General features: G+C 55.5%; 1 protein-coding gene across 5 annotated transcripts in view; it reads left to right on the top strand.

Annotated features, from left to right (window-relative positions):
* Positions 1 to 27: 27 nt before the first annotated feature.
* The window catches only part of EXD3 (exonuclease 3'-5' domain containing 3), a 79,899-nt gene continuing 67,927 nt past the window's right edge, over positions 28 to 11,999 (top strand). For 3 of the 5 annotated variants that reach the window (XM_086684610.1, XM_086684614.1, XM_086684613.1), the window contains exons 1-2: positions 28 to 170; positions 2,461 to 2,809. The gene's annotated coding sequence lies outside the window, so the exon portion shown is untranslated. The remainder of the gene's footprint in view (positions 171 to 2,460; positions 2,810 to 11,999) is intronic. The other 2 variants (XM_086684611.1, XM_086684612.1) reach the window with 2 other exon arrangements.

Here is an 11,999-nt window from a genome sequence, read left to right as displayed (position 1 = left end):
CCCGCTTATGCCGCGCCCCTCCGGACTTCCGTCCGGAGCTCCCCGAGTTCGCTCTCCCCAGCCCGCGGCGCCTCCGGCAGTGTGGGTCTCGGTGCGCCGGGGAAAGCCGTCCGGGCCTGCCGCTACCGCCGCGGCCGGGCCAGGGTTCCGGGCGGACCCCGCGGGCTCAGGTGAGAGACCGCCGGGGCGCGGGCCGAGGTGGGGCGGTCTCGGGGTCTGCAGGGGCTCGGGGAGGCAGGGCAGGGCCGAGCGGGGCTGTGGCCGAGCCGGCGGCCTGGCCGGCCCTGAAGGGGGTGGGGGTGGGCCCTCCACTGCGGCCCCTGCCCCTCCATCCCGCGGACCGAGTCTGCGAGGAGCGAAGGCGTCGTCGTTCCGGCTCCGCTGGGAGGGGAGAGCCGCGGGGGCCGGTCCTGGGGCCGGGGGCGGGCCACGGTGGTCTGGGGTCTCCCACGGCGGCGGCCCGCGCTCACCCTCGCTCAACTTCAGGGGGAAACTCGGGGGGAGGCCCCGAGTCTTATTCGGGGAAAACCAGGTCGTGGTGACGTGCCAGTGGCTCTTCTGGGGCCCGTCGGTCCTGTGCTCCCTGTCCCTGGCCCAGATGGAGGCTCAGAGGGCAGGACTAACCCAGCCCAACCCACCCCTGTGGCAGGCGGAGCCCCTGCCCTGTGCCCTGCACAACCTCATTCACTAGAAAGTGGAGGCCCTCCGGGGCCAGGAGCCTCTCCCTGCAGGGGCCCCAGCCTCTCGGGGGCACACGTCCTTACCGCCACTCCCATACAGGTCTTACCTGCTGTCACATCCTTCACACCTGTGTTAGAGAAACAACCAACAGGTGTACAGAGAGATGGATTGACTTTAAGCAGCTGTGGGGGCTGGAAAATCCAAAATCTGCGGGAGAGCCAGGGAAGAACTCAGGGTTCAACTTGAGTCTGGGGGCAGAGTTCACTCTGTTCTCTTAAGGCCTTCCCCTGACTGGATGAGGCCCACCCACGTTAGGGAGGGTCATCTGCTTTAGGACAAGTCTACTGTTGTACATGTTAATTTCATGTAAGAAATGCTTTCACAGCAACCTGTGACTGTGTTTGACCAAACATGTGGACACCACGGCTTTGCCAGGGTGACACAAAATGAGCCATCACAACACCCAACCCCAGAAATGCTCCCGTAGACAGGCTCTGTCCTTTCATGCACATAAGAGAACACCCTGGCCCCCACGGTCCAGGGGAGGCTCGGGTCCTGGATGGCTGTCAGAACTCAGAACTCAGCTGTAACTCAGGGACCTGACTTGCCTTCCATGTTGGCCATCCTCTCTCCCCCGTCGGGCCTGTGGGTCCTGTGACCTGGGAGCCACTCTGCTCGGTTATGGCTGAGTCTCCTCCCTGGGTGATCCTGGTCCAGCTCTCTGACCCTATAGACTTCTTTACCTGAGGAACGGGAGCGCTGAGTCCTGGCCTGGCAGAGCGCTGTGACGACTCACAGACATCGCCTGTGATGTGCTTGGAAGGGCACCTGTGCCCCCGAGGACCTGCTTCCTCCCCAGTGGGGGCTGAGGCTCCCCGTCCTGCTGGCCTGGAGGTGGGCGGCAGCACTGGTTCCCTTTCCCACCGTGCTGCTCCCACACCGGCTCTGGGTGGCCTTCCTGCAGACCTGTCAGGGTCACTAGTAACCTCCTCCCTGGGCATGGCTCATCCTCCCCACTCATTGCCTGGCCTCAGGGACATGACCCCCCCCCCCCCCCCCCCCCCGTCCCCCAAGCCCCCCGGCTGCCCCTCCTGCCTCCCCTGGGCTCTGGCCTGGCCTTTCTGTGCCCTCGCTCCCCAGTGGTCCCACTGTTTGAATTGCCTTTGGGCACTTGCCGCATCTCTCTTTTATCGCATCTCTCTTTTATCGACTTCTCTATTTCCATAATAAAAAGATGAAAAAAGTCCCATCCCTGTGCCTGTCACCATACCCTAACATTCACCGCAGCTCTGTTCATGAAGCCCCAAACTGGAAACAACCTAGCTGTCCTCCAGTGGGCGAACGGTTAGGCAGACTCGCACCCACACGTGGACGAGGGATGGGCCGTGGGCACACACAGCTTGCGGGGAAGGAGGCTCAGGGGCATGCTGAGTGGGCAGAGATCGCATACTTTGATTCCATGTGTATACGTTTCTAGAGGTGACAAATGATATAAGCGGAGAGATTAGTGGTTGCTTGGGGCCGCTGACAGATTAATGGCGTGGGGGTGGCTATAAAGGGGCAACCCTGGGGGGTCCTGTGGGGTGGAACGTTCTATATCTTGACTGAGTCGGTGTCAGTCCCTCATTATGACTTTGACTGTGGTAACGTCTTGAGAACTGGATAAAGGGTATATGAGATGTCTCTTTCTCTCAGAACTGCGTGTGTATCTCAAAATAAATTCTTAATTTAAAACCATTTTTAAAGAAGGATTCAATCACAGGTTTTTCTGTTTTACAGATGCCCTGAAAGTTGGAGTGATTACTGAGCCTAAGATTCTTCCAGCTCTGAAATTCAGCTGCTGACATGTTGTTTCGAAAACTTACATCTGCTAAAATCTGTTCCAAGTAGGTGCTTCAGCGTTTGGAGCGGCCGCGGCCTGAGGACCGGTCTGAAGCTGGCCTCTGCAGGGGGCCCTGGCACCCTCCCCAGACGTGCAGTGGCTGTGGCATCGGAGGGGAGGCCGCCCAGGCTCCTGCCGCCACCAGCTGCCTCCCTGTCAGCTTTACGGGCAGACCCGCTAAGGTTGTGTGGATCACACAGTTCCTGCCTCAGTAGAAGAGTCCAGAAAAGGGAAGCATTTCTTCAGGTAAGCGCATGACTCAGATAGAGGTCGGCATGGTGCTGGAACTTATTTGCAGAGGAGGGCAGTGCTTCTCTGTGGTTAATTCTGGAGCACGAATGTCCAAGAAACGGGCAGGAATTGGTTTTAGCCCAATACAAAGAAGTCGGGTTTGTTTGTTTTTTTCCTTTAAAAACTGGGCACTTTCCAAGACAAAATGAAATAAAAATAAGATTTTTCCCTCAGGAAATAAAAATAGTCTTGGTGTGATTGAAATGCGTGGTGTTAGAGATCAGCTTCCTGAGACCCGGCCCTTCCTGGGGTCAGCGAGGAGGCACCCGCCGCAGGGCACCGCGTCTCTCAAAGCCGCCAGTTCCGCGGAGGACCTCGCCCTCCACCGCCCAGGAAACGTTGAAGGAAAACCAGAGGGACGAGGAAGGCAGAGCTCAGGCCGCTGCGGGGTGCTCTTCTTGGTGGCCGAGACCGCCTGTGTGACAGGGAAGCCGTGCCCGCAGGAAGCGCCTCAAGACTCCTCTCCTTTAAGGTGCACGGTTGAGACTGTAGAACGGGGAACGTGTCAGCGCTCCTGCAGGACTCCATGCTGGGCAGACCCTCATCCTCTGGGCGATGGGAGTCCTGGGCCGGCAGCACCGACGCGCCCTCACGCCCCCCTCTACTCTCAGGCCGAAGCCAGTGCCGGTTTCTCGCCTTGTGGTTTCAAACGCAGAACGAGCCGCCAGCGGTCTCTGAGCCAGTTTCTGCACGCGGCCCTTCACGGTGGGTGTCTGGGCCAGGCCACACATGAGACCGCCTCGCGGCTGTGGGGGACCCTGTGCCATGGCCACCGCAAGGCATGGCCCGCTGTCTGCGGGGGAAGCGAGAAAGGGGCAAGGCTCAGAGCCCTCGGGCCGACTGACACCGTCACGTTACGCCCCGTGACTCTGATAGAACAGCCTGTGAGGAAGGAAAGAGCTTATGGTGCAGGAAGTAGGTGAATGAGCTAGTGGATGACACCTTGAGACATGCAGGGCTGGATCTGAAGTCCAAGGATGAGGGGCCGGTCTGAGGAGGTCCCAGAGAGCGGTGACGGCCGTTTGCGGAGGAGGGAGCCAGGCCAGCACAGCAGCTCTGGAGGTCAGAAGGAAGCAGAATATCTGTGAGCCGTTCGGAGGAAAAGGCAAATCCAAGTAGCCCGTATTTAGTCAAAAGGAAGGAAATCATGCCCAAAAAAGTAAAAAGCAAAGGGAAGAAACCAAAAGGAAGAAGAGGGAGTTAATTAAGAGAAAAGCTTAATTAATTAACTAATTAATTAAATCAGAAAGTATAAAATTGGTAAGACGGGGCGCCCGGCTGGCCCGAGCGTGCGACGCTGCATCTCAGGGTCGTGAGTTGGAGCCATGTGTTGGGTGTAGAGATTACTTAAAAATAAAGTAAATTAAAAAAAAAAAATAAAGTCAGTGTCTCAATTAAAACAATAAAATCAGAAAGACCAAACACCAGTTCTTGAAAAACAAACAATGAAATAAACTCCTGACGAGGTAGAGGCAAACCAGTGAAGTGAGACAACACTCAAGCTTAATGAGAAGCGCAGATGTTCTGCGTCCACACTGGCACCACGGTCGTAAATGGGAAAACCTCAAGAAATCGATGCCTTATGCAAACACACCTGAGAAGAAACAGAAAATCGGAGCAGGTGGTGAGCAGCAGGGACGCAGCAGGCTGCAAAGTTCCCGCCACGCGGGCACCGGGCTGGCAGCTTCCTGCCACGCACGGGTGTGTGCTCCCAGCCTGCGTGAGCCCCCGGCCCCAGCTGGGCCTTGAGACAGTGCAGCCCCTGCCTTGTTCCAACTGTGACCGCCAGGGACCCTCACACAGGGCCACTGGGCCAGGCTGCTTCAAGTGCCTGACCCCTGGCGACCAGGGCAGGATGTTTTTTCTGTTCTGAGCCACTGAGTTTGGGGCCGTCTGTTTGCCAGCAGCAGATAACCGGTGGTGAGGGCTTAAAGCCGTCCAGCAGAGCGAGGGCCGTGGGGAGAGGACCTGGTGTCCAGTGGGAAGTGACCACCGCCCCTGCGGCCTGTCGGGGGGCTCATGGAGGAGTGAACGGTGGCCCCGTCTCCTTTCTGCAGCTAAGATTCCTTTATAGTTTATTTGAACTTTTAAGATACCATTTGTGGTTTTCTTTTCTTTGTGAATATAAAGTGGAGTGTGTTCATGGTAGACTATTTAGCAAGTACAAAAAAGTTAAAATAGAAAATACAGTAAAACCTTGGATTGTAACTTGTTCTGCGAGTGTTCCACAAGATGAGCAAACATTTCTAATAAATTTTAACTTGATAAACGAACCATGTCTTGCAATACAGGTAGCACAGAACGCCGAACGTCACGTGATCACAACTGAGCCAATGGTTCTTCTCTCTCCCTCCCTCTGTCTCTCTCTCTCTCTCTCTGTGGGATTGTGGGTGATCGTCTTCCATGCTTGGATGTTTGGTCTCAGGCTGTGGTGTTTGGCAGATATCCGTGATTTTTCAGAATGTTACAAGGTGCCCTCAGCTGGCACTGGTGTATTTTTGTCACTTCAAAGCACCAATGGACAGTCCTTTGCTTTTCCAGACAAGAGTAAGCTTAGGAATGCTCTGCTTCATTCTAGGTCAGGCTGCCTGCAGATAGAGACCCTTTCCTCTGCTGCCTTATTGCCGGTTCCATTAAATACAGTCTATGACAAGAGTTTGTTAATACTGTGCTGTAATCAGCATCTGTGTGAACGTTTGCAATGGCCCCCATGCAGAGAAAGGTTGAAAAGAAAGGCAGGAAGAAGGAGATGATCACGGTGGAAGTCAAGAAGGAAATCGTCGAGAAGTACGAACGAGGGATGCGAGTGGCCGAAATTGCAAGATTTTATAAGAAGTCTACGTCAACCATTTGCACAATATTAAAGAAGAAAGAAGAAATAAGGGGGCTAGATGCAGCGAAAGGAGTCACGAGAATATCAAAGCAACGGCCACGTGTTCTGGAAGATGTAGAGAAGTTGCTTCTGGTTTGGATAAATGAGAAACGGCTGGCAGGTGACACCGTGACCGAGAACTTTATCTGCGAGAAGGCAAAGGCCTTGTACACCGACCTCGTAAGTAAACTGCCAGGTACGTCAACAGAAAACGAAGAAGGCTTCAAAGCAAGCAGGGGATGGTTTGATAACTTTAAGAGGAGGAGTGGCATCCGTAGTGTTGTGAGGCACAGAGAGGCTGCGAGTTCGGATGCTAAGGCAGCCGAGGTGTTTGCTACCGAGTTCCAGAAGCTCATGGCTTCCGAGTGTTACCTGCCGGAGCAAGTTTTTAACTGCGATGAGACGGGGCTTTTTTGGAAAGAGATGCCAAAGAGGACGCACATTACGGAAGAAGAGAGTGCAGTGCCCGGTCACAGGCCCGTGAAAGACCGTCTCACCCTCTTGTTTTGCGCTAACGCGAGTGGGGATTTCAAAGTCAAGCCCCTGCTCGTGTATCATTCCGAGAACCCACGAGCCTTCAGGAAATGCAGGGTGCAGAAGAGCCAGTTAAACGTCATGTGGAGGTCCAACAGCAAGGCTTGGGTCACTCGTATCTTGTTTGTCGAGTGGGTCAACGAGGCCTTCGGTCCTGCAGTGAAGAAATACCTTTTAGAGAAGAATCTGCCGCTCAAAGCCTTGCTGGTGATGGATGATGCCCCTGCTCATCCTCCAGGCTTTGAGGACGACCTGCTGGAGGAATTCGAGTTCATTAAGGTCAAGTTCCTTCCTCCCAACACCACTCCAGTCCTCCAGCCCATGGATCAGCAGGTCATTTCAAACTTTAAACAGCTTTACACCAAAGCGCTATTTCAGCAATGCTTTGAGGTGACCAAAGGAACAAACCTTACCCTCCGAGAGTTTTGGAAAAATCATTTCCACATCGTGAACTGCCTCCAGATCATTGATAAAGCCTGGGATGGGGTCACCAAGAGAACCCTCAATTCTGCTTGGAGAAAACTGTGGCCCGATTGTGTCCTTGGACCTGACTTAGAGGGGCTTGCTCGTGAACAGCAGCCGCCAGTTGTCGGTGAAACGGTGTCCTTGGGGAAGACCAGGGGACTGGAGGTGAGTGAGGACGACAGTCGGGAGCTGGTGGAGGAGCATGGCCAGGAGCCGACCACCGACGAACTGATGGGTCTGCATCGCGAGCAGCAGCAAGAGGTTATGGGGGAGATCTCGTCTGCAGGGGAGAAAAAGGCCGAGGAATCCCTCACTTCAAGTGAGATTAGGGAGATGTGTGAAATGTGGGAAACAGTGCAGAAGTTTGTAGAAAAGCACCACCCGAATAAGGCTGTAGCAGTGCGAGCGATGAATCTGTTTAACGACAATGCGATGTCCCATTTCCGTGAAATCCTCAAACGGAGGCAAAAGCAAGTGTCATTGGATAGGTTCCCTGTTAAAGTTGCACGAAAAGAAAGAGATTCCACGGAGCCAATAGACAGCAGTGATTCCGTTAGTGATGGTGAAAGTCGTCCTACCCAATAACCCTCCTCTCTCTTGTCTCCCTCACACCAGCCACGAAGGTTTTCAAAGGTCAGGGCCGGTTAATTTGTTGATTTTCCTTTATATTTTGTATTTTCTTTATTGTTTTGTATTATATTTCATACGAACACTTTTGAGTGGTGGAATGAATCATCTGCGTTTCCATTATCTCTTATGGGGAAATTCACTTTGATATACAAGTGCTTTGGATCACAAGCATGTTTCCGGAACGAATTATGCTCGCAAACCAAGGCGTTCCTGTACAGAGAACTGGCAGGCACCCCCCTCTCCCCCCCCGCCCCCCACCAGGGCCCACATGTCCTTCGTGTCCGTGCCGTGTCCCGGGCTGACACCACCGGCTGTCCTGCGGCACACGCCGTAACATTGCTGCTCTCGGTTAGGTTCAACGCTAGGGCACATTGTGAGGACTTTGTTTCCCGTGACATTAGATGTTTTTGTAAAATGTCTTTTTTAAGTAGCCATTCATCGTTCATAGGACTTCTACCCCGTTGTTGGATATTAGGAGGCCCTCACGAGAGCAGGTGTGGGGCTGGAAAGCCCAGCTGAACTCTGGGGCCAGTGATTTCTGCCCCCTGCCCCCGGGCCATGCCGCAGCCTGCGCCCCATGGGAAAGGGTCCCCGAAGAGCCTCCTCTCGTGAGGGCCCCCAGCCAGGACTCTGGAGGGGCCGGTTCCTCCCTGAGCTGCAAATGCAGGCCTAGACCCCGCTCGGTCTTGACAATGTGCACATGGTCGTGAGTGTGCGGAAGGGCGCCGCTCCAGCCCAGAATCAGCACCCGCCATGGCGTCGGCCAGAGAGGCGCACAACAGCAGTTCTACCTGTACCCCTCGCGGTATCTCTGAAAAGTTACCTTCTTGTATTTCAAATTGGCAGTCTTAATTTTTAAAGAAAGGAACGGCCTGAAGTTAAACCAGTAAGTTAAACGTCGCTCCCACGGATACGGACAAAATAAAAGAGACACCAACAAACGTTGGCAAGGATGTGCGGAAATTGGGCCCCTCGTGCGCTGTGGTGGGAAGCAGTCCGGCCACCTGTCAGCCAGCGAACCAGCTCCGCTCAGCCCGGCAACTCTACTCTCAGAGAAATGACGGCACACCTCCACGTACAGCATCCATGCACAAACGTCCACGGCAGCCACAAGGTGGAAACAACCCAGATGCCCGTCCACAGAGGAGTGTGGTCCGGCTGTACCGTGGAATATTATTCATCCGTGAAAAGGAGTAAGTACCAGCAGTGCTACAACGTGAATGAGCCTTGAGAGCAGCGTGCTGGGTTGCAGGACCCAGAGGCAAAAGGCCGCGTATCATATGACCCCTTTTCTTTGAGTGTCTAAAACAGGCAGATCCCAGGAGACGGAAAGTGGATTTGTGGTTGCCACCGAGAGGGCCGATGGGGAGCGACTGCTAATGGGTGGTCTTTCTGGGGTGATGGAAACGTACTGCCATTAGGTAGCAGCGATGTTTTCTCCTACCTAAATATACCAAAACACCGAGTTGTGCACTTTAAAGGGGTAGATTTCATAGTGTGTGTATCATATAAATAAAACTTTTTAAAAATCACTGAGCTGTGTGCCCGGACATTTGATTCAGTTGAAAACGAATTGAAATGGCTTTCAAATTAGCATTCTCCTTTAACAAAACAGACCTGAGTGGCCCCTGTTTTCAGGGTCCAGGCTGGACGCCCAAACATGTCTGGGGTGGCGACCCCAGCTCCACTGGCATTTGGAATTTGGGGACGGCAGGGTGAATCCCGATGCTGTTGTGCAGAGTGGTGCCTTTGGGCCCGGTGCCCATCTCTGCGGAGGCGGCCAGGCACCTCCAGGTCCCCTGTTGTCTGGCCGGCTGCTTACCCAACGAAGATCCAGCAGAAATGTGTGAATCACACATGTGCTTTAAAATTTTCTGGTCCAGGGAGCCTGGCTGGCTCAGTTGGTAGAGCATGAGTTTCTTGACCTCAGGGTTGTGAGTTCAAGCCCCACGTTGGGCATAGAGCGTCTGTTAAAAAACATAAAAAAAAGTAGGGGGTGGAGTTAATTTTTCTGAACGTTTATTTTTGAGAGAGAGAGTGCGGGTGCAGGAGAGGCAGAGAAAGGGGGGGGGGACAGAGGCTCTGAAGTGGGCTCTGCACGACGTGGGACTTGAACCCATGAACCGTGAGGTCATGACCTGAGCTGAAGGCGGACGCTTAGCCGACTGAGCCACCCAGGTGCCCCAGGAGAGGAAATTAATTTTCATTTCCTAAGTCCAGTGTTCCCCGAATATCACCGTTCCCACCTGTAATCGATATAAGAGATCAGTACAGAGACATTTGATGCCTTACGCCAGGTACATTTTGCACTGAAAAGTAGGGCGCAGCTGACCTGCTGGATGGTGGGGGGTGGGGGGTGGGGGGCGGGGCAGGGCTGGGAGGAGACAGGGACTCCAGGCCTCAGGGGCCTCCCCCATGAGGCCTACGGCTTCGGGGGCTCCAGGGCTGGTGCCAGCTGATGACCCTCTGACGGCCCCTCGGCATTCCTGCCGCATGTCTTATGGGTAACACGGGCGGGGGCTGCCACCCATAGGGCCTGGGAAGGCTGGGTGCCGTGTAGGGGGCTGGGCACCGTGTAGGGGGCGCCAGGAGGAGTCCAGGGCTCTGGCACCCCCGGCAGTGAGGCTGCCTTGGGCAGTGGAGCCTGGGAGCTGGCAGCTCCGTTGTCACCCCCTCCTCGGCCTCGGCCACCCCTGTGATAAAGGGCACAGGACTCACCTGGAGAGGGGGCCACACAGCGGTGCCGCCTGTTTGCAGAAAGCATTATAGGAAAGCGGTGAAGGGACCATGACTTGGCGTTCACACGAGAGTGCTTTGGTGACATCTAAAGTCACTTCAGTGACCACAGTGTGGAGAGAATCGTGCTCTGTGGCCGCAGGAAGCCCCCTGGCCTTGTTCTCCTGGGACGGAGGGACAGACAGGCAGAAGGCTCAAGCCAGTAGCCAGCCGCCTTGGACTCAGCCAGCCACGTAGGTCCTTCCGGATTCTTTTAACTTCTGACCTTTTCCTTTGCTTCCCACCTTTCTGGGAGGCTTGGAGGGCAGCTTCAGGTCAGGACACACCGTGAAGTGTCTGCTCCATGCTGTCCTGTCCTGGCCAGGAGCCTGGCCCTCTGGGCTTCCAGCCAGGTCTCGGGCTTTGCTGCCGTGCGCCTCCCACGCATGTGGCCTCTGTGCAGAGAGACCACCGGCCGGAAGAATGTGCCTCCCGGCCCGTCTCAGAGCAAGCCAGGGCCCCGCGCTGCTCTCCCTCCTGTAGAGGTGACGAGACAGCCAGGTCACAGCCGGGGCTGTGCATGTGTCAGCCGCACTCGCTCTGCGCTTCCCATGCCCTCACTCGCCCCAGGCTGCCCACTTCACCGTGCGGCTGGGCCGGGACCCCAGCCTGAACTGTGCAGGATGCCAGCGGGCCCTGCCTGGAGGAGACAACACTGCTGGGAGGGTGGCTGGGGCGTGGCCGAGGGGCAGGGTTTCGGGAGGCCTTGGGTCCTGCTCGGTCAGTGCGCCCTGGAGCATCGGGAACGCGTAGCAAACACTGGACACGGCTTGCGTCGACCCCGATAATTAGACGGCCAGTTGTTTTGCCAGCAAAATGGGCTCACGCGGGAATGGCAGAGGCTTTGCGATCCGGGACGAGCAAGCCATGACGAAGCCACAGGCAAGTCTGGAGAACAAAGGAGAGGAAGGTTACTTTACAGAGAAAAAGGAGACGGTTGTGAGGCACTGCTTGGAAGGGAAACCGCTTGGAGGAAGGGAGGGCTCAGGGTGCCGGCAGCTTCTCCTTGGCCGAGTCCTTCCTGCTGAGGGGTGAATGAAGCCCCAGCTAAAGTAGTGTGCACGCACGCACAGGTGCCTCTCTTGCTGCTGGGTGTGCGGCCGGCACAGAACGCTAGGGCTGAGGGCTCCCCCTGCTGGCTGTCTGGCTCCACGTAAAAGGGTGGTTCCTTCATTCGGCTTCCCATCTGCGGGGCCTGGCGGGCCTGTGCGGCTGTCAGGTAGGCTCTCCTGGGCCAGCTGTCCAGAGGAGGCCACCTGGCCCGCGCCCTTCTGCTGCCGGGCTTGCCGCTGGGCCAGGGGCTTCCCGCTCAGGTGTGGAGCAGGGGCCAGGGAGCAGGGCCTCTGGAGTGAGTGGGTTCTTCGAGGCGGATGTTTTGTTGTGCTGCAGGGTACCCAGCAAGAACCTGGCTCAGGTTAGCCGCCTTTCAGGAAAATACATGGTGCTTAAATGAGTTGCACATTTTGACCGTTCATTTTAAACAGAAGTTCTCAAACTGCCAGGAGCCGCTCACCCCAGTGGGCTCCTGGAAGGCCGTCCGTGGGAAGGCCTGCTGGTTGTGGTGTGGGTTGCAAACCCAGAACCACATTTCCAGCTACAGATGATTTGGACTCCAGAGTTTTTAATTTTCACTTTAAAATGAGGTCAATTAAAAAAGTCTGTCGTGGGGTGAACTTGAACTTGCTCTCTGCCAGCTGTTTTCATTCTCAGAAGCACATGGGTTTCAGTGTGTTGCTGTACTTTGTCCAGGGCTCGGGAACAGAACAAAGGTTGTGTAATGAGAGCTGAGCGGAGTTTCTGTGGCCTCGGTCCTTTCTCCAGGAGGAGGGGGTAGGTCCGTCTACCTGTCCTGGGACTGGCCTGTGAATG

The sequence above is a fragment of the Puma concolor genome, chromosome D4 (assembly GCF_028749965.1).
Source record: "Puma concolor isolate L17-30 chromosome D4, mPumCon1.1.hap2, whole genome shotgun sequence".
NCBI lineage: Eukaryota > Metazoa > Chordata > Mammalia > Carnivora > Felidae > Puma > Puma concolor.
Note: the sequence above shows the minus strand (reverse complement) of the source record. Positions and strands in the feature narration are given on the sequence as shown.